At 41.4% G+C, this 23,233-nt stretch overlaps 1 protein-coding gene across 4 annotated transcripts in view; it reads left to right on the forward strand.

The window, feature by feature from the left end:
- The first annotated feature begins 8,259 nt into the window (after positions 1-8,259).
- Positions 8,260-23,233, forward strand: part of thrb (thyroid hormone receptor beta) — a 42,061-nt gene continuing 27,087 nt past the window's right edge. For 2 of the 4 annotated variants that reach the window (XM_084696097.1, XM_084696102.1), the window contains exon 1: positions 8,260-8,593. The gene's annotated coding sequence lies outside the window, so the exon portion shown is untranslated. Of the gene's footprint in view, positions 8,594-9,427; positions 9,564-23,233 lie in introns of those variants that run through there. The other 2 variants (XM_084696101.1, XM_084696098.1) reach the window with 2 other exon arrangements.

The raw sequence follows: 23,233 nt of genomic DNA on the forward strand, positions 1-23,233 counted from the left end.
ATGCTTTTTCCTATTAATGCAATTGTTATTGCCGTCATGAGTATATTGATCTAGATTAATCCAACAAACGACAACAAGTAAGATCAGACCAGGAGTTTAGTTTTCCTTAGGGTGCAGTGTAAAAGGCCAGACCAAACAATCATAAATTCAGAACAGCAGCCTGGACCACAAGGCTGCCATCCGGTGTAGGCAATGAAAGACACGAGTAGTAGCCCTGGGGCTTTCAATGACCCACTTCCCACTACGTCTTTCCCTCATACAGGAAGGCTGGGTGGAATTACATGCATAGCTTAATGTAAAATAAATAAATAAACTTTAAAAACATGTAGGTGATGATTAACAAGAGGAGTGGGAAAAAAATAACTTTCCAAAAATTAACATCTTGACTGGCGAATTGACATGATATTCGCTGAATTGCGTTAGGCTACACTGTCTCACATTGTCAGTTTGAAATGGTGACATGTTAACAACTTACCCGTATCTTTCCACAGCTGACATCCTCTTAACGTTCTTATGCTATTGATATTCTCCAATAAATTACGTTTGCTGCAGACGTTTGCTCGCTTTTCTTCAACTAGCAACCGGTTTCCTGTAAAACGAAGCGAGAGTTGTCTGTGCAGTAAGTGAGGTGAAGTCCTTTGCCATGGGGTAGCCGACCTATCGACACGCGTTTTCTGAGCGTTTCTGAGCAGGGGCAGGTGTAGCGAAGCTCGTCAGGTTGCGCTTGGCAGTAGCATGATTGCAAAGCTCTTGTAAAATTGCTTAGGGTCTGACAATTATCTTGAGAAGGTCTCAATGAAGACATTAGTTCGTCCCCTCCGATCCCTCCAAAAACAGGGTTGCTCTTTTACGCACCGTTCAGTCAAAGCGTAGAACTATGGCGCTGCAATAATGTGCCGTCTGTTTGAAAGCATACGGCTACTTTTGGGAAACATCCTCGTGCCCTCCAAAACACAGACCAGGTTGAAGTTACACTATCATTTATTGATTATTTGGTTCATAATGCACAATCAATACTATAATTAATCACTCAGTGAACATTAAAAACCCAACCGTTACAAATGCCTGAGAAAAGACACCACACACAATTGGCTAGGGATTGATCAAGCCTGTTGTACGGAAAGTTGACACTATTGTTGTCTCCAATTATGTTTCCCTTTTTGACCCAGTGTTCTTCATTACTAGCTTGGTGACTTAAGATGGGAGTTGGACTGTTCAGGAAAAGCAGAACAGAAATATAAGAGCATGACGGCACGGATCCAGCAAACGCTGGAAAACCAACAATGTCAAAATACATGTTGAGAGAAGACTTCTGCAGGTGCCATTGGCTAATGTAATAGTCACATCTGCTTAGGACTTTAGTGCATTATCCTATGGTGCCGTGGAAGGATTACTGTCGACTGCCAGCAATTGTCTACCCAGTACTCCCAGCCCCCACGCTGCCACATTCAGTCGCAAAATATGATGTTATCTGCATCAGGAGCTGAGTGTGCGTTCTTCTTTGTATTGGACATATAGTCTCCCCCCTCCCTCCCCCCCTGCAGACAGGACATATTCTCTCCCCCCCCTGCAGTCAGTGAAAAGGGAGAGCGATGGAGGTAGAGGTAGAATACTCCTCTTTCTGACACCATATCAACTCACTGCTCCTTATCTTTCCCATTTGCAGCCCAGCAGACAATTACTAGAGTGGCTTTTATTCACAATGATACAACACTCAATTAGTCTCCCACACCCACGTATTCTGTCAATGCTCTTTGGAGAAGAAGCACAGGAGACACAGCAGAGGTTCATTAAAGGCTTGCAGATGACTTGTCCGAGGTTTTGTTTCCAACCAGTAAATTCTGCTGTAATCAGAAAAGCGAAAGGTTTGTGTTTTTCATGGTTGTTGTTTTGTGCGTTTATGGGTTACAGGGTAGTTCTATCAGTGTTTCAATGTGTTTCTCCATAGGTTATGTACAGAACTATATTAATACAGTACATTTAGTATTTTGAGGGCACTGTGCTGTACTTCAAATGCATTACTCTGCTTCCCCACCATCTTGAAGGTAATCAGTATTTCTTTATTAGAGAATTCTAACATTTGTACTTACAAACTATGATGACCTGGAAACAAAAAGCCTGTTTCCCTTGGTTACAGTCCATGTTCATTATGGTCTGACAAGCTATTATTGCAGTGCCCCCGACAATCAAATTACATTTCTCTGTGGGATCTGTCTGAGAGCCTCACCTGACAAACTCATGAACTGCTTCCTCATGAACCATCTAGACAGGAGGTCCAACTGAACTATCGTTATGTTGATAGAGTCCTCAGTGGAGCCATTCAGCTGCAACATGTGCTGTTGGTTTATTTTCTTTGCCAGTAGTGAGTCCAGGGCTTCATTATCGGGAAGCATTTGACAGAAATGTCGTCATTTGTCCATCTATTGACTCACACTTAAAGTGGCCAAGACAACTTCAGTGTCGTTTGGAGAAGTCCGGAGGATTGATGTTCTCTCCTGGCTTGCTGCACCATTCCAATCACCAATATAATTACAAAAAGGTCTATTTGTTGGAGAAGATCTGCCTTCGACAGGACTGTTTTTGATGGATGTCTGCTCCTTGAGGTTTTCCCCCTCACATGTTGTAAATATGAGTTTGAAACACTTGTCATTGTCAGCTCATCTGTTTTTTCATCTGCCTTTTTTTCTTACCACAGCATATATTTACAAGATCACATATTTTCCCCCCTCAGAGTGTGAAGTCAGCAGCCTTGCTCTAATGTCTTTCATATTTCAGCTTGATGGGCATCGATGGCACCGCACACTCCTCTCCCACACTTTTTGATTATTGCACTAAGCCCAGTTCCTGCAGACACAGCGATGCTGTAGGGATTTGCCACCCAGGGAGATGCTACCCCTCTATATGCTTTTTAAACCTATATATTTATTTCCATTTCAGTCCTTATCCAGACTAGGGTGCTTTACTTGAAGTTCACGAAGGTTTCGCTTCATCTGTGTTGCCTTCATAAAATTACATTTTATTCAGTGGGATGAAAGTGGGCACACATGTGTGTGTGTGTGTGTGTGTGTGAGAGAGTGTTTGTGTGACAGAGAAAGAGGCTTTGTGTGAGAGAGACAGGGGGAGAGAGAGAGAGATTAGAAACAGAGATGCAGACAGAGATCCAGAACCAGATCCAGAACAAAACAAACCCCCCCAAATAACACACCCAAGGCTTACCTCCTCATCCTGATGGACTTTCTGAGGAACACCACTTTTATCTGGTAATCAGGTAGTCCCAGCTGTCCCTCATGTTATTAATGCGCTAGCCTCAGACACCCTGAGCACAGATCAATGGCCACTTTGTCATGGTGCGCTGTGAGCTCTTATTCTATAGCATTGATTGGCTGGTGAGAGGCCAGGACCTAACAGCCCGCAGCAGAGGAGCTTCCACTCGTGAGATGAGTAATTATTGACCTAGTGAGGGGGATAAACGGGCTCACCCTGGCTTAGTGAACGGATACTGTACTGGAAGGATGCCACTGATAACTTTCTTTTTGCCGTGCTCGGGCAAGTCGCTGAATAGCCAGAGTTGTGTATTGTACAATGAAGGACAACTTTGCCACACATGCATCTCGTTGATCTTTTTCTCTAAGCTGTATGTGTGTCCACTCTGAATCACATTTAGTTTCTCATTGTTACGTGTGTTGTGGGCCCCATCCAGCAATTGTTATGCTTAAGAACTAAGCTTCAGTGACCTGAAATTGCTCCACAATTGCATTTTTGTGCTTATAATTCTAACACCCACAGTATTCTGACGACATCATCATTTGTTTTGTTTTTTACATTTGAAATTGACAGTATCCTACAGAAAGAGGCTTCAGTCAATCCTCCGGAAATTTGCAAGTGTAACTTTATACAGTGAAACTGAGGATCAAGAGTTATAGAAAGAAAAAGATAGGACCACTGACAGGGATGATGATCTCAGAAAACTACATGTGCCTATGTCATCTTCTTTCATTTGGAAATGTTTTCCATATGTTCTAGGGTCTTTGTTGAGGTTGTCTCCCAAACCTGACACTTTAGGTAAATGAGATTGTTCACCTCTCACTCAAGATGGATGACAACTCATGTTCAGCCTGTAGTGTGTGATTTCTTATCTGTTGCCAGGCAGTGGTAGATGTTCAAGAGGCTTCGGAAGACAGTTCCATCTATTTGAGTTTGCTGCACACACATCTAGCACAGCTGGGGGGGAACCACGGAAGGGGTCAACCAGAGTGCACTCAGGATACAATAACACTGAGCAGATAACAATACCAACAGTCCACTGTAAAACAGTTACCTTATCATCTTCATGGAGATCACATGTTGAGAGAAGACTGTGTTGGAGAAAAATGACAGACGAGAACTCCCTCTAGTGATTAAATGTTGCACATCACCTAGACAGGCAAAATGATGAAGAACATCATTGCTTGGAGAAAGATGAACTGGAAACCTTTACATTTTCTTATGTTATGTGAAAACATTTTTGTGTCTACAACATGTGTTTGCAAGTCGGTCCTTGTCTCAAGTTCTGTGCAATAGCCCTCATTAATGATTGGACGTGAGGAAGTGATAAATAAATTATATACCTCATAATTTCGTAATTTCATTTATACAGAATCAACTTTGAAATGTTTCCTTTAATCTGGTAAATATGTTGTTTCCATGTTAATTTATGATCCATCAGGACATTTGTCTCACAAACTAGAACAAGTTTGAATCCAAAATCTTCATAGATTTATTTTCAATTTCCAAAAAAATACATTTAGTTTTCTTAATATTTAGAGACAATTTATGTACATCAAATAAAGTTTTGATGATCATTATGTTCCTTTCAGTAGCATCAAAACGTTTTAAATATGTTTCCAGTGCTAAATGAATTGGTATCATCTACAAAAGGGACTTTTTTTTTTAAACTCTTTTTTAAATTATTTGATATGTAAGGAATTACTGTTTGATCAGGATATTGTGATACAGACATTGGTTTTTGAAAGAATCAGATGCAGCTCCTCCATATGGTCACTAGGTAGAAGCAAAGAGCTGCCATACTGCGGTTTAGGTTCGGAAATGTTTCATAATTACAAAACATTTAATCAATTATGGAAAACATTTTCATTTCCCCTTCATCTGCCCAACTGTCATGCCAAATATTACCCAGTAAGTGGGAGTAAGCGACGGGTTCATGGCTACTGTGTAAAAAAACAAAACAATGCTTTACTGCATTTAAACTTTCCGACCAGCTGTGAGATTATCCTCCTGGAGACCACAGCGGAAAGTGGAAGCTTAAGGAAACCCCATCCTGTGCTCCATTTTCTTCCTCAAGGTGAACATGAGCAGAACTACACTGGGCTGGGCCTGGGGCCTCACCACTGCCTGAGACTAACCACATAGCCATGAAGATTGGGTGTGTCTGCATTTCTGACACACCCATCTTAAATTACATCCAAAGTACTGTACATCTACAGTAAACAGTGCAGTGAAAACTAAATGTACATAGCAATTTATCAGCCCTGACAATTTAATTGTGCTGTTTGTACTGCCGTCGCTTTAAGGCTGAACAGAAGGTTTGGTTCTGAAGAGCTTTTGAATCCTTACTTCACCTGGAACAGGTAATCGAAAGTCAAAACAAAAAGATTATGTAAAAGTAGAACAGCACATGTTTGACAGATAGCTTAAAGCAGGCACCTGAAAATGTACTGTAAAGACATATACTTTTAAGGCACAGACAAAAAGACGGTTCATACAGTATGCTACTGGGTATGAAACTGTCGTCTCCAATGACCCACAGGGACCAAGTCCTCCGTTATTAGCTTGCCAGTCACCATATACCCCAGAGACAGCTTGTCCTGAAGTCCATTCACCCTCGAACAGAACAATAACTGCAAGGGAGGACATTTACAGAGTCCTTCCCTTGGAGTTTTCCTCTCCATTTTCTCCTGCCTTCACCTTTATGGTGAACTGTGAAATACCTCGTCATGTTCTATGCATGTGAGTGTGAAGTGGTCTGGAAGCCTGTGTTGATTTTAATAGCACCCGACAGCTCCCAGAACAAATGCCCCAGTTGCCAGAGGAAGAGGGCACTCGGCTGCACACCGATACTTTATTTATAGGTGTGGATCAGACAGAGGGTGGGTTCACAAGGTCATCCACCCTCAACACATGAGTATTTGTATTTTACACAGCAGCATTGCACTTTGGCATAATCTCAAAAAGTCAGAAGCTCTTCCAGACAGGTCTTCAGGGAATACACAGCAGAAGTACTGTATGCAGTCCTTAATACCGGTCAGATTTTCTTGTCTTTTTTTTTTTACTTTACACTTAAACTCTTGTCAGTTCACATTAAGCAAGCACACATATATAGGTGATGTTTGGGGATTCTTCACTGTATGTGAGCTTTCTCTAGTGGTTTCATGCTTTAGCTTCTTTTTTCAAAAGTCGTCTTTATTTTCTTGTGTTAAATGTTTAGATGGAGATTATATCTGCTCATGATAAAGCTATTACTTTTCATCAGCATTGAGCAACTAGATTACATTGTAGGCTGAGGTACCTCTAAACCTTTCCATGCACTTCACAAATGTTTTAGAAAACAATTGTTAAATAATTGTTTCTCGATTAAATAACAAACAAGTTTACAAGCTGGCAAGCATCTACTAAATGTAAATTAGTCGGTTTAATCTTATTTACACTTATTATATAGGTCCATCCTTCCTAATATTCCTTTGGAAAAAGCACCACCCAGGTGACATTAATATATAAAATAATGACATTTTGCCCATACTTCATCACTGCTTGAGCTGACATCGACGCAAAATGAATTCCCACGTGTATAAACTCGTCCCCAGAGATGTTCTGCCGTCTAAATTTGGGAGATATGAAAAGGCAACAGAACAATCAGGGATGGACAAAGTCCTCAAGCCACAGAACAATTAGAAGGACACTTGAACCCTGACATCATGACTTCCTCTTCTTTCCACACCTTTCCGTCCAGGCCACCAAGGCACTGAACAATGCATAAAGAACCCCAGTAACCTGTAGCTGTTGTTATGACAATAATTGACATTAGTGCACTTGTAAAGAACAATGTGTTTGGGAGGATGTTTACGGAACATAATTTTCACTGCCTTATGTGTGTATTTTGTTCTTAGACTGAAGTGGTTGGGTCTCCAACCACTCTGTCCCCTCTGTTATGGGGGGCGTAATCTTAAAATATTCAATATTTTGTTTGTAGGGTTGAATGGTAAGAAGGCAGTTAATCATTAGAAGTGCCCCAAATCCTTGTTCCTTGCTCAAGCCAACATTATATTGACTGAGGGCTCTTTTGTCCCTCTATATCTGCACAAAGCCTGATCAACTGTGACCAATAATTTCTCATTAAATTCCTGAAAGGAGTTGATTATGCAGCTCACCAAGACACAGAAAACCATAATTTCAGAGACATTCAGTTGATGTCAAGTGTATAAATCTTTGATAATGGGAGGCAGTGATGCATAATACGCCCTTTTTTTGTGCACTTAACTAAGATCACATGACCTGCAAGACTGAAATGACCTGCTTTGCCCGTAAAAATAGTTCATCAAGTGGATCAGGTGGTAAGTATGCAAAACATATTGAACAGCAATGTCTGTACTAGGAAAACAGGTGGGCTAAGTTACTCGTATGGGAAATGATTGCACACCCCCTCTCAAGAACAGAGTTTTTGTCTTTGGCCTAAGGTGGTGCTTGGTCATCCAGGCGGAGATGTCTGTGAGGCAGGCCTCGATCCTAGCTGAGATCCCTGGATCAGTCGGGGGGAATGACAGGTACAGCTGCGTGTCGTCAGCGTAGCAGTGGTAGGAGAAGCCATGGGAGGTGATGATTGGTCCAAACGAGGAGGTGCACAGGGAGAAGAGGAGGGGCCCAAGGACGGAGCCCTGTGGGACACCAGTGGAGAGCTGATGTCTAGTTTAAGCCCAAAGTGGGGGCCTGACACTTTGCCTCCCCAGGAGACCTAGTAGGATCTTCCCGATAGGTAGGATGAGATCCACTGAAGTGCAGTGCCAGTGATGCACATCTCAGCAAATATCACCAAGGGATCGAATTTGTAAAAACATTGTTGTAGTTATTTATTACACTGAGACTTAGGGTTAAAAAATGTTTTTAATAAATCTTGGGTGAGGCCCTTACATCTCTGTCCCCCCCCCCCCACCCACCCACCCACCGCGGGGCTGCGGAGGCGTTTCTTAAGCGTGTCTTACTGCTTTCATGTGTTCAACTCCATGCTTGGACAAAGGCAGTCACAAAGGCAGTCACAACTAATTCACAAATAGGCCTACGCATTTTATTTCAAGAGCTCTCTGATTCCCCACAGCGATCAATACAGGGGCTGCAGTTCTGTCTTTTTTTCGAATCCATGTTGAAGTTTTTGCTCTCAGAATTGATCGCATTACCGCTGGTTGGGTCATTTCAGGACAGTGTATGCGTTGCATCCAGAATCTCCGTAGCTCAGAGGACAAGCTGAGTAAATTCAACTGAAGACGGAAAGCATTGGGATTGTGTGAGAAAATAACATTTGTGGACAAACTGCGTGGCCTATGTGGTATGTTGCCTTTTCTCATTTGAAACGTATAAAAGCACGCACTAACACTTGCGGTCGCCAACATGACTTATCAAGTCGACACTGACAGCAATTTACATGTCAATCAGGAATAGTAATATGTCTTTCTCAACTTTCTCACTGGTGTTGGTTGTCAAAATGAATAAATAAAACGCGAGCATACGTGGACACAATATTTTTGAGTCATTTTAGGGCTTAAACTAGACATCAGATTTGTGTAGGCTACATAAGGCTGTCTGGGTGAATTGTTACTTCATACCTATAGGTATGCTATCCACATTGTATGAATATAGGCTACAGTAGGCTAATCATTCAGCGTCAGCCAAATATTTCAAAGTGCTTAGGCTTTCTACTACGTCAATATTTTACAAGACTCGAAAATGTAGGCTATTTAGAATGCGTGTACACCTATTGAGACAGGTTACACCACATCTGAAACAACAAAAAAATACACAATCTCAAATGCCATGCCAGGCAGGCTGGATGCATGACATGTCTGGTCAAGTATTTACATTATAAGCGGTGCATCCATGGAAATGGCAGCGGGAGTATTATGTGCATTGAGAGAATGTTCCCTAAGACCGTTGAACAATAGTGAAAATGGGAAATATTAGCCTAAGTTACCTTGTAAACGCTAAAATATCACTGCTGGTTTTGGATGAATGTTGTAGGCTACACATTGAAACCAATTGAAGCCATGATAACAACTACACAAATCGGTTCTAGGCTACTGTACGATCTTAACAATTAGTGCCAAGAAATGTACTGTCCCTCGTGTGTTGCCGTAGATTGAACGTCTAATGTATCAGAATTTTCCGCGATCAGATTCTGCCGTTCTGGTGGGGGTATCTGAGGTCAATGCCTGCCTGCCTGCCTGCCCAACGATGCCTTGTGAAAATTGAAGTCAATGTTTGCGATAATGTGAGAACACTACTGCAACTGATCTGATATTGTAAGTAAACAGAGTATTAGAAAACATATTTTTGTCGCGGTATAATTTACAAACGTAAAAACTTTACCAGCTTGCTGCAAAAGAAACCTGTTTTAAAGCTTGGCTGTTTGCATTTCAGATAGCTGTTGATTTCGTAAATGACTTGTGTTGTTTTCCTTTCGAAATAATAACTGTTTGGTACAGTATGACTTATTTTTAGCTCAGTAGTTGCAGTCGTTGCCACAGAATACATGCAGCCACAATCGTGTGTGCCACGAAACCAAAGAGGATAGATAACATGAACATTGATTGTCAGTAGCCTATGTATATGCAATGATTACACCAGTCTCGTTCTGTGATGTAAATAATATTTTGTTGGACATTACTTGACCTATTGATTTCCATGACATTTTATAAGTAGACTATTACTCCCAAATCTGTGCATTCGATTCCGAGGTGGAGCCTAATCGTTACAGAGGTTACGATTAGCCTGTTCTGGTATCCCACATTCCGCAACATTTTAAAGGCAGGGTAGGCAATGTTGTTGAGAAGCACTTTTTGTCATATTTGCCAAAAGTACCTTCACGTCTTCATAGCAACCAATATATCTAAAGGTTTGATGGTAATTTGATATAATCCCGACATCTGTGGGCGTTGCAATACTGTAATAAACAAGACCAATTAATTAGTATGGTGGCCCTGAAGTGCAAATCCCATCAGCAAATAGAAATCATAAAACACAACAGCAAATATGAAAACACTTCAACAAATCATAAAGCACAACGGCAAATAGGAAAACAAAACACCAAATAGGAAAACACAACAGCAAATAAGAACATTTTCCTATTTGGCATTTTGTTTTCCTATTTGGCATTTTGTTTTCCTATTTGCTGTTGTGCTTTATGATTTGTTGTTGTGTTTTCCAATTTACTGTTGTGGTTTCCAATTTGGCATTTTGTTTTCCTATTTGCGTTGTGCTTTATGATTTGTTTTCATATTTGCTGTTGTGTTTTATGATTTGCGGTTGCGTTTTTCCATTTGCTGTTGTGATTTGCACTTCAGGGCCACCATAGATTAGTGACTAGTGATTGGACTGGCTTACCTGTCTGTCTACCCACCCTACTTACCTGCGCGCACTCTGCCCCTGCACTCAATGCGAGTTACTGTAGTTTTGTGGGAGTGGTTTTGAAGGGAGGGGGTGGTATTATTTGTGTCAAATAGAAGCTAAAATAGCTAGCTTCTCAAAACTTCCTTACCCTGCCTTTAAGAAGGCATAGTGTTCATGTTTGTTTTAATCTTTGGGATGAAATATAGGCCATATTTCAATGAATCCCAATAGTGTGCAGTAGGCTACTGTAAGACAACAAAATAGGACAAAATGTTAAATATTTGAGAACTTCATGTTGAGACAATGCATCAGTGTAAGACTTTGATTAGGTGGACCTACAGTGTTCATCACTCTATTATGGTTCATTGCTCAAACTGCTAACTCAAATCTTAAGATGTAACTTACTATCTCAATGCAATAATGCGCATATCCAATTAGAGTTCCATAAAACAAAGTAGATTTTATCTTGGTTCATTTGTATCTTTAGAATTCCTTTGAAATTCACAAAAATTGCACTGACACAGTGGTTTTATTCATAATAGTAAGATGGTTTAGATCAAAGGTAAATTCCAGACAGGAATCTCATTAGAAAATATGTCCTCTATTTAATACTTGCCTTTCAACATAATATTATTGTATACACCATACTTTAAGAGAGGAACAATGTTTCACACATAAGCCTAAAGGGATTTTCCCAAATTCTAATGCTTTACCAACGGTTTGCCTCCCAATTTAGTTTAATTTGTTTTGGGTAGGTCACTGGGAAGGGTTAACAGTACTACTTGCCTGATCGCAATTATTATTCTTAAAATACCTTTACAGAGGGAGGACCTATGATATGATATATATATATATATATATATATATATATATATATATATATATATATATATATATATTAGTTAATTCAGTCAACATCATCAGACTTTTTACGAGGCCCGGTGTAGTAAGCTTACCTGAGGTACTTATCAAACTTTGCCCTTTAAAACTACGTGCATTGTGTCAAGAGTCAGCTCAGTTTATGCTTCAGTGAGAAAATCAATAAGGAAACATTCATCTATATGACTGTGACTAAAGGGTGGATGGTTATTGGATGATTTATGTTTACATGCAGGGTTTTAGTGGGTTGTCACTTGTTTAAGGTCTGGCGTGTTGGAGACCTGGTCCATAGAAGCAGACAATAATTAGGCTATCTGTTTCTTTTACGTTCTGATTGTGCCCAGTTGTGGGGATGAAAGGAAGGGTTTGCATGAGATGTTCATTTTCCTGTGAATTAATTTGTGCTTTTTCTGCTCCAGGCTATATTATAAAAATATATATATATATAATTTACAAGTACAATTTACAATGTCCTTTTATTTCCCTGTGGATTGTTTTTCTGTGAATCACGTTTCCTCGAGCAGCTGGCTTTCCCGTTAAGCAAAGTCAAATAAGGATAACAGTTCAGAGTTAAAATGATTCTACTAGTTTGAAGTTAAGAGTTTTGCCAAATAAGTATGCTTATTTAGATCTATCAAAGTAAAAATATCAAACTGCATTTACCTTTGGTTAGGGCAAACATACTGTGTGGGAAGGAGAATAAGTACGCTCTAGGCCTATGCTATAACCCTTGCAGTATTGCAGTAACCCATACTCACTCTGGGTGCCCTTTCCAAACTAGTCGATGTCTAATGTTTGGATATCTGTCAATGATCTCTACATTTTGATCAACCAGGTCAGTTACCGAGTATCACTACAGTCTTTATAAGTCTGTCACAAACGCACAGTTCATATTTGTTGATGACGTTAAACCATTTTCTAAAATGGATTGCCAGTGAAAGAAGGAGTTGATGTGTTACCTTTCTGGTCAAGACTAACCCTGGTTGTTTTTTGAGACCAGCAGCGTGTTAACCTTTGACCTTTTAAAGTGTTGCAAAGCAACAAGTCCATATAGAAACTCTTAAGGCCCCTACTCTTATTAAGATGCATACAGTTTATATTATGTCTTCTGATGGGTTCGGTTGGCCTGAAAACAATGTAAATTTTGCTCTGGCAGATTGGTCTGGCCACCCTTCCATTCAAAATTGTTTCCCTCTGTCATGAAAAGTGCTAGAACAATCACAATCATTTAAATTATGTGGGATGTTTTTTTTTTTTAAACATGCCTGTAGGGGTATTTATGAATGATGTAGAAAAAAACTTTTTGGGCAGAAAGCAAACATGTTGTTACAGGTGAGATTTCTTTGGCATGTGAAGATGAATCCACAGAATAGCCCAGAAGACTGTTCTGTCTTCTCTCTGTTAAAGGAGTTTGGATGACATTCAACAAGCTTTGGTTTGGCAAAATATGATGCTAAAAGAACTGATGTTTGTGTTGTAAAGAAGAACGGCAATTGGACACTTAATAAATGAACGGGGGATATGGACAAATCTCTGTTTGTGTTCATTCCAGAACTAAAGGGCAGCTTCTTAGAAGTCACATCTACCCAATTGAAACAAAATAATTTGCAGTCCTTTAACCCAACTGATAGCTGAACCTGTGTTCACAGAAGCTTGCTCTGTTGGGTTTAAAAAATGTTTCAAGCCCATGCCTGAAAAAAGGCAGAGATTAAGTACATTTAGCGAAACTAAGACACAACCTTTCAAAACTGAATTCTTCTGTGTAAACAAAAAGGATAAAGGCAAATTTTCTGCCGTAAAACTGCTGAAAACAAAACTGATTACTCATTCTTCTTCTCGTCTGTCTGTTTACTGTCCTCGTCCATTCTACTTGCCCTGTTTGGAGTTTTGCAGTTCAATATTCTGTTTTAGAAATCCTAAACCCCACGCTTCACTGAGTCAGAGCCATAGCTCATCTGATCATAGACCGGTGCACCACAGGATTCTCGAAGTTGTTTGGCCAGCTTGGTATGCACCACGCAGCTGTCAGAAACAACTGCTCAGCACACTTGTTCTCACATTCACATTTAGCGAATGTAGCTCCCTACTTCGCCAATGTTCAATGTTGGAAGGAACTTCAGCAATATTTGGCTGTGCGCTTTATGAGATGAATGTATTGTTTGTCCCCAGTAAGAACATTTGTACTTTGGGAAACTTTTGTAGACCTAATGCTTTCCGGATAGAGTTTAATACCTTCATGTGCTTGTAACTGAAGTAATCAAAGCTTACCTTTTCAGACCTGAGGAGTATAACTGAAAATGTGACTTGCAACAGTACCTACGACAGGTTTAGCTTTAAATGGTTTTGTGGCTGTGTAGAATGCTTGGATATTACATTATTTAATGTAGGACCGGCTTCCATTTGACAGTCAGTATTTTCTACAATGCTAATCTGCTGTTTTCCATACACTCCCACACTCTTGCTTAGAAGGAAGACATTCAGCTCTTTTTTCTCTCTGTATCTAGCCTCTGTATCTAGCCTCTGTCTTACTCTATCTTACTCTATCTTTCTCTACTCATTTTCCTTCTCAGTTTTTTTGCATAAAGCGCAAAGGATTGGTGTATTTTCATATTTGAAATTTCTCTGAAATGAAAACAAAAGACTGTTTTAAAACTGATTTATTAACGTAGGACTTTGGAGACATTTGCAAACTGGCAGCATGCTGCTCTCCATTTAAAAGTCTCCATCAGTCTTTCACAGCTTTCACATTTTCAGACACACCATGACTGATGTATGAGTAGACGAAAAAAGGTTTTGTGTTGAGTAGAGATAGACTCTCATCTCAACTAGACTGGACGCCCAGGGACTCCAGAGGCTTGTTTACACAGAAGTTTGTTGCAGTCTCCCAGGGAGAAAGCAATGTTTGTGTGTCTGTAGATAGAAGGCCACATCAAGCTAATTTAATTTGCGTAGAATCCGAGCAATTAAATGATAAACCCAGATCTGATGGAAATGGCTCAGATGAAAACATGTTTTTGTTCGAAGCACAAGGGGTTCGAGTGAAGCTTTTGGTGCCTCTGGCTCTTTCCCCAAACCCAAGCCTAAACTGTGTCCCTTGTGAGATCTTACACTGAGCACAAGCAGATATTAATATTTAGGTCTTCAGCTAATCTTTTTGAAAATCAAATTTTAACCCGTCCCGTAGTAGACGCTTCAGAGCCGACCCCATTGTGATGTGAAGTCTATTGTTTTTCCCTTTGTTGGAAAATAAAACACATGTCAGACATTACAGCAGAAGCTAGTGCTGTTGGAGAAACAGCTTTTTGAGAGAACCTGCTAAGAGTGATCTTAACATGGTCTGGTCATGGTGACATTTGCCAGACACTGTAAACCAATACAGTAGGGTATCTCTTTAAAAAACTTAGTGATCAAAATCAATAGAAGTCAATTGTACATCACTCATAGACATTTCTGTTGACCATTACTGATTAAACTTCACTGCTCAATACTTTCTTTGGTCAAGCATCTTAAATTGCTGCACAGCAATCATTGAAACTTCAGCTTTGTGGGTTGCTGAAGTTTTCATTCAAACGCAACACCGGAATCACCCCATCTGCACGGGGATAATGACAGTTAGGCCTTGCAGTCCTGATAGATGATCAGAGCAGTCCAGATCAGAAGACAATGACAATGCAGAGATGTTATTTGAATTTGCATGATTAATGGATTCTGCTTTGCGTACTGTCCTTGTCAGAGGCCTTTTATATCCCCAGTATTTGCAAAATGTGTACATTTACGTCCACATACAGTACAGGAACGAAGACCCATTTGTGTTAAAAGAAGTTCTGGTTTTTGTCCGCTCCCTCTTTTAATTTTCACCCGAGCCTGTTGAAAGGCAGCTGTTTTGGGTAGATGTTTGGCATTATTTTTGACAAGAGGGTTGGTAGGGCACCTAACTCCTCATTTGATCTGAATTTGTTGGTCTAAAGACATCTCTGTTTTTTAGGAGAATCTGGTAGTGGCTCTGTAATTAATGCAACTCCTCCTTTTGTACTCCCTGCTCAAGTTGCAAAGGTCACATCAAACAGCAGGTTAAAATTCCTATTAGCTGCTTTTTTTCAATCCTCAACTGTACAGCTGCAGTTTAACAATGCCATGTAAACAGATAAGCGTACTAATATGACTAAACATTCTGAAGTTCAATGTAATTTTTCTAGGTTCTTGGCGACCCCTTTAGCTCTTGTTTGCACAGGTATCAGAGTTCAAAGTTCCCAGAAATAATTAAACCTACATGTTTTGACAAGACTTTCAGTTGTGCAAGTCTTTTGGTGTTATGTGCACTACCTTGAATAAGCAAAGCACTGTTTGTCAACATAATCAGATCCAACATCACCAGAACCAAGCCAAGGACTCCATGACAGTACAGAAGAAGTACACAGCCTTCCTCTGTTGAAGGATGTGAATGCCTTACCATCAACTTTAGCTACACCAACCTCTCATTATCACTCATAGACAAGAGGTTGCAGGCCGTTGGCCTGACCCAAGAATACCTACATAGAACTACAACTGCATGGCTGTATGTGTTCCAGGCTTCAGACAGGGACCCCGGCGTGGTGGTGGTACTGACAGACTAACGCTACCTGCAAGGGGCTTAACAGCACACAGAGGCTGCTGTTTCACTGTGTTTACTGGAAGAGGGGAAGAGGGGACAAGGCTGAATTATTCAGGAAGAGAGAGAGAAGGAGCTGTAAAAGCCTTCATCTTCACTTTTCTCCCCCTGCATCCCTATGGTGCACTCTTAGTGGGAGGTCAGTGATGGTAAGGGAGCTATGATTGCCTCTGTTAAAATAAGATGAGAAATAAGATATTCAAAAATAAACAAATAAAATAACTTTGCACTAGATTTGTAAAAGTAGCACTGAATTGAGGCGTATAATTGCAAAAGGCTATATTTGAACACATTCTACTGTTGTAATGATATGGTTTCCCTAAACAGCGAGAATAGTTTTTTGGAATAAAATGTTTCAGTCAAGTTAAAATAGCCTGCGATAGTACTTAGTTGGAGGCTGCCACAAAAGTAAAGTTCTCTGAGCATTCAGGTGTCATGTGTTGGGTGGGCTGTTATCGGGAACATAGTGTCTGGCATTTTCACTTTTGGGGCATTATAAATCTTGCTTACCTCAGTGTGACAATTGTATACCAGTGTGCTGAGGGGGTCCTTGGATTGAGTGGTTGCTGTAGTTACCCTGACTGGCATCATGCCTTCACCTTTAAGAAAGGCTTGCAGCCCCTGGCTGGCGGTGGGTCACATTACGTAAGAGCCTGGCTGATCGTCCAAAGCATTGTGGCCCCTGCCCTGTCCCCCTGCCAACATGCACTGGACGTTTCATTACCTCCTGCTTCAAAGGGCCCTCTGTACATAGCTATGTTTGCAAAACACTATCTCGTTCTCAATTTCTCTCTCAATTCAAGTTTACTGTCATATGTACAGGACACACAAGTACAATGAAGCTTTGTGCTGGTGAGCTACCTACAACAGTGCAGTTATAAAAATAAAAGATAAGATCATAATATATTATTTTAAACTATTTTATACACAATGTTCACTACATTGTGTATAACATATTTTAAACAAAAGTATTATTATCTTGTCTTTTGTTGTTATAACTGCACTGTTGTAGGTACATTGGTCAGTGAGCATTGCTCACTAAACAATGTAATGAAACAGTGAGGGTAGGTGGTTATAATAAGTGCAAATGGGCAAAACGTCTATGCTGGGCAGTGTAGTACTCAGACTGTAAAGTTGTGATGTGCAAGAAGGAGGTGGGGGGTAATAACAGTCAGTTTCAGAAGGGAGGTAGTTATCTGTTGAGTAGCCTGATGGCCTGGAGATACAAGATAGAAATCTCGTAGTCGATTTGTTTGGGAACTAATGCTGCGGTACCGCTTGCCAGATGGTAGCACTGTGAACAGTTTGTGGTTGGGGTGGTTGGGGTCGCCGATGATCTTCCTGGCCTTTGACAGGCACCGCCTGGTGTAGATGTCTTGTAGGGAGGGAAGTTCACCTCCTGTGATGCGCTGCGCTGACCGTACCACCCTCCAAAGTGCTTTGCGGTTCAGCTCAGTGCAGTTTCCACACCAGGCAGTGATGCAACCAGTCAGGACACCTTCTATGGTGCTGCTGTAGAAGGACTTTAGGATGCGGGGACTCATGTTGAACTTCCTCAGTTGCCTGAGGTGCAAGAGGCTTCCTGAAGTCCACAATCAGCTCCTTGGTTTTGCTGACATTGAGGGAAAGGTTTTTCTCCTGGCACCAGTGTGTCAGGTTGTTGACCTCCCCTCTGTAGGCTGTCTCTTTGTCACTGGAGATCAGGCCTATCACTGCCGTATCGTCAGCAAACTTGATGACCATGTTGTTGGAGTGTGTGACCGTGCAGTCGTGGGTGTAAAGGGAGTACAGGAGGGGACTCGGCACACAGCCTTGTGGGGCCCCTGTGTTTAAAGTCAGTGTGGTAGAGGTGGTGTTGCCTGTCGCACTCACACACAGTCCCTACCGCTACGTCTTTCTCTTAATCGCAGCCTCTCTTCCTATCTCTCTCTCTTAGACAAACGCTGACCATCTGCTGTGCTCTCTGTAATATTGCCTCAGCAATTTCTGTCTGTCTCTCTATCCTCTCTATCCCTCTCTATTCCTCTCCTTTTTGCTCTCAATAGTGGAATGATCTGAAATAGCTGCTTCTCTGCCATGTTTTTGTGCGCAACTTGTCGGCTTTTAACCAACCCCCCCCCCCGCGCCCCGCCCCGGGTCCTGAAACCCAGACGGACTGGCCCACACAAAAGGATTACTGGTCCTGTGAGTCTACTCAGAATGCATTTTGAAGGGCCTTCTTTCCTGTGGGACCGAATGTGTCTGGGTTTATGACAGACAATCGGCCTAGGGTTTTTTTTGTAAACCACGGGACTGGGGATTGGTCGGTTTGAGACGAATTATTTTGAAACTAATTATTTTTGATCATTCAACTCAAGGTTACTCCAAACACACCATTCAATTGAATCAGGTGTGTTGGAGCAGGGAAACATCTAAAACATGCAGGGCAGGAAGGCCCGGGGACAAGGATTGGAAACCCCTGATTTAACTCATGTTGGCTATTTAATTTGAATGGTATTAGTACTTAAAAGCATAAGTCTTCGACCTTTTTTTACGATTTGTGCATAATTACATACTGTGGTATCCATGCTGTTTAGCAGACATAACCTATGTTTTGGAATATAGCTGTTCTATGTGGGTACTATTTTAGTGACCTCAATCTACAGTATATGAGGCATGCAAATGTGCTATCTCTTTGAAATGCCTGTTTTGCTTGGATCATTCCTTAGCAGGGCTCTCAAGACTCACGCATTCACCGTGAGACTGGCATTTCAACCAGCTCACACGCTCTCACGCAACACCTTGTATTTCTCATGCTGAGAAATCCTTTCACTTGTCCCGCTTTATACAATTAATGGACGAGGCGCAGGCATACAGAGGTAAGTTTTCTGCCGAGTTAACAGCTGTCTTGAGTTACACAGAGTTAAATGCCACAGGCATGGTATTGGTGATGTAATGACAGGTATGATAATGTCACGCCAAACTTTTGATAAAACTTGAGTGCCCTTAGCTGTATAACTTTTTCAGACAGATGAATGTGTAGTCCTGGCTTCCAGTCGCAACAGTGTATAACATTTTAGGAGAATTATGCAGATTGTCTAGAAAATTCTAATGACAGCTGATTCTTAGTTTTCTCTTATCTGCTAATGAAGTCCTCAGGCAGGCATGCTGTAGTACTGCTATGTTAGAGCACTCCACTACTTAATAGTCTTATCCAAAACGGGTTCTAATGTTTCAATGCCTCAGTACTTTCTAAACCAATTAGAAAATGCAATAAAGCCATTTAGGTCAATTTACAGTGTCTACTGGGATTAACCAACCTTTTGTGTTGCCACAATTTTGTTTTAGAGTCAGCTGTACTTGAGTTCTTTTAAATCCTGAGATTACATTGTCAGTTCAAGTTTTGGACAGCTCAACCTTAATAATATCGACCTTCGAAATGTCACAATACCCAGTGTGTATGTAATAAATGTAGTCACTGAGGCAGTAGTGTTATCTGACTCTTGTGGTGGGCCTCAAGGGGTAGAGACAGCCAGAGGCCAGGAAATGAATGCACTGGCAAGAGATATTAGTGGTTATTAACTGTGGTCGCCCAGATTTCCTCTCAGGTGGACTCTTGCATTCAGCAATTTTATAAGCACGAGTAGCATCTTCCCAAGAGTGGGTACAGGCACTGCACAGAAAAGCAACACAGGAAAAGCAGCCCTCTCTGTACGCAGAGACACAGAGGTCGCCTTCTCGTTCTCGAGCTGTGCATGCAACTGTGCATGCAGCTTTAGCTGTGCCGCTGTGGACTAGGTTCATGCAGACAGTGCACACACCTCAATGAGCACACCACAGGCTGCCATGTCTCACAGAAGGAAGGGGAGAGAGGGAGAGGGGCTGAGCACAGGGAACATGGGACATCAGCAGGCCCAACAACATCACAGCACAGTGTGTCCTGGCTGGCGGAAAGTACCAATTGGGCCAGATGAAACAGAGCCCTGTCCGCTTCGCTGCTGTTGTGGAAGCTTTCTGCTCTCTTCCTGTATGGCATGGCCTAGATTCACCAAATTGGATGCACTCACTTAGACTAACTGCATGTTATTTTTAAGGTCGCCTTTTTTAAACATTCCAACGTTTTGAGCGATCGCTGAATCCCAAACATTTATAGAGATGTTCTTTGGGTTCCTCCGGGAGGGGTTAGGACTCATTATTTTTGAGGTTGCAGTCTCCGCTTGTGCTCTTCCGCAGGGACAGAACCGCACAGGGGGGAAATGACAGGCTGCTGATTATCCTCACATATAATCTCAGTCTCATTTAACTACATTAGAAGTTGCCCCACACCAGAAAAGCTCCTTGTAAATTCTGACCCTGAGATGTCTCTGAAGACACCCTAACCCTGAACCATGATGGCAAACCACCAGTAGGAGACTGCCTGGGTGCATGCCTTGTTTGCACAATATTGATACATGTTTGTATATCTGGGGCCAGTAAAGGTTTACTTACTGCACATGTTCAACAAGTAAAAAGTGTTGTAGGATTAAATTATTACCGGTGCGGTATTAATACGGGATTACATCTGAGATGTGGGTAAAGGTAAGTGTACATGATCTGAAACATAAGCTCCTTAGTTAAATAAACGATAAAAGGAACTAGTCTTGCAGTGCTGGCTCTGGAGGACTCTCAGTGGACAGGGAACATGTTCTTGATGTTAAAGGAACGTTTATTTGAATTCCTGTCCAGCTATGGTTGTACTCTGATTCGGCCTGTTTGAGATCACTGGAGTGGAATGTCAACAGTGACCCTGCTGGTCATTTCACATGTGATTATTGTTTGATTCTCCTTGTGTTTGCTTTGGAGAAAGGGGACTGGAAAATACTCAGCACAGATACTTGGAGTCTGCTCTGACCTTGCAATGTTCTCTAACCTGCAGGGTATTGGGAAAACAACTGTGATCCTCAGTTTGAGTATAGCAAGTAAGACTGTTATACATTTGATACAGTTTATCAAATGTATAATATAATATGTGCCTGTTATCATACGTATGGTTGAAATTAAAGGATAAATGAGAGCAAAACAAACAGTTTTTTGACATATCTAGGCTCCAATTTAGGCTATGATTGCACAATTTTCTTTATTAAACACACATTGTTCTAGATTTGAGTAGAAAAAGCACCTCATCCACAAACTCCCCCCTCTTTTTTTCTTGTGCTGGCCATTGCCAAGGGTCTCCAAAACAAAAACTCAAGGAAAAAAGAGTAGATTGTGGATACAGTACATGGAAAAAACATTTTGGCGTTGCCCAAAAAAATGTGTGCTGCTCCAAAAGTTGGATTGCCTTCAAGCACAAGAGAGACAGAGGAAAAGAGGGGGGGAGGAGGAAGAGTGAGGGCTGAAAAGAAGGAGGGGATGAACGAAGTAGTGTGTGAATGAGGGAGATAGACAAGCATCTCGTTAAAGTGTTCTCCTGAACGCTTAGGTCCCAAAGGCGACAGCGTCACACTCCAACCACGCAGACCCGGGCCAGACAAGTCATTTGGCGGGCGAGAGGGTAAAATGGAACAGGCTGTCTTTTCCTTTAAGCTAAACCATGGCAGAGGAAGCTTTTTAATAACATGGTAGAGTTCATTGCTTTTAACATGAGTATTTCTATTCTGGTTTCATGGTCTTAATTTCTGCCTCTGGATTTTTGGGACCAGTTTCCACCATCTACTTTCCTTTGAGATGTAGCTGCTAGAAATGCCCATAAATGTAGAACTTTTATGTTTTTTGTTGCCTGACCTCAACAGCCTTGATGATGTCAACATTAGTGTGTGTAAACATATTTGTGTTCTCTTCAAGAATATGATGTTTTTGAATAAAATACTCACTGTCTTCCATGTAGAGCATTGGTAAGTAGGGTTAGGGTTAGGGTTAGTTTGGCTTCATGGCAGCTAGCCTTTTTTACGTTAATGGTGTCTGGTTCATGGTGTTCAAGTTGTCTTTTCTTGAACAAAAAGTACCAGAGGAAGCCACATGGTAAAAGTGTACAAGCCCCAGTGTTGATTGAGAGCCAGCGGCATGATAGGAATCAGCTTTGGATCTCTTCCCTATAGCTCAGAAGGCCTGTCTTTTCTGTGTACAAAGAGCTGCAAAAATAATGCGGAGTGAAAGACAGGCATTCGAAGTTAAACAGAAACACAAAACGCAATATTTCTGCTTCTAATTAGTATGATTATTTAGTTTTATTTAATTTGGGTGTCCCCTAGCAGCTACAAGTACTCCCGGGCAAACAATGGATCTGTGTATTGGCTACTCCAGTGCTGGGTGTCTGTTATACATGTGGTGGCTGTGTCTGGCTTGGGTTTCTTTTGGAGGCTTTTTCTTTGGAGGCCAAGATTTGGAGTCGAACCTGCTCTATCTCTTGTAACATATAATATAGAGATAGCGCTTCCATTCCTTTGCCGAGCTTCATGTTTACATACTTAACATCATTAAAGTTGCTCAAACGTTAGTTAGGTTATATGTGACAGACCCCAGGTGTTGGTTGTTGTGGCATGTGGCAGTGTATGGCACTCTAAACGCCAGTGCTGTGTGGGTGGTTCCAAGTAGTAACAATTTGCTAGCTGCCATGAAGCCAAACCTCTGTGCTCATCTTGCTCTGGTGTGAAGTGAACAGTCCTCGGTTGATGCTAGAGTGCTCCTCGAGCAGAGGCAACACTGGAACAGAATAATTACAGAGCCACAAATAGAATAATTCCCCTTTGTTGTCTGTTCATTTAGTTTGTTATTGGTCAGGCCAATTGGCCATCTCCAGCTCCCCTGTATTGATGTGCTGATCAGCTGTGCTTAACTGGGTTGACAGCGGCTTTGTTTGTGCTCTGTCCCATCCCATGAGCACCTTGTGCCCTTCATGTTCCTGTGTTCCTGCTTCTTTTCCCTCCCATCTCTTAGTCCCAGTTGAAACTATGGTCTCAGCAGAATGTGTATGGCAGCACCATAGTTTGTCCCTGGAGTCACAGGAATGCTGGCTCGACTATGATATTCTAGAGGTTCATGACGCGGGTCTGTCAAGCTGTCTGTACTTGAAAGCATGCAAAACGCAAGGGTGAACGA

The sequence above is a fragment of the Hypomesus nipponensis genome, chromosome 4, assembly GCF_054491055.1.
Source record: "Hypomesus nipponensis isolate SF chromosome 4, ASM5449105v1, whole genome shotgun sequence".
NCBI classification, from domain to species: domain Eukaryota; kingdom Metazoa; phylum Chordata; class Actinopteri; order Osmeriformes; family Osmeridae; genus Hypomesus; species Hypomesus nipponensis.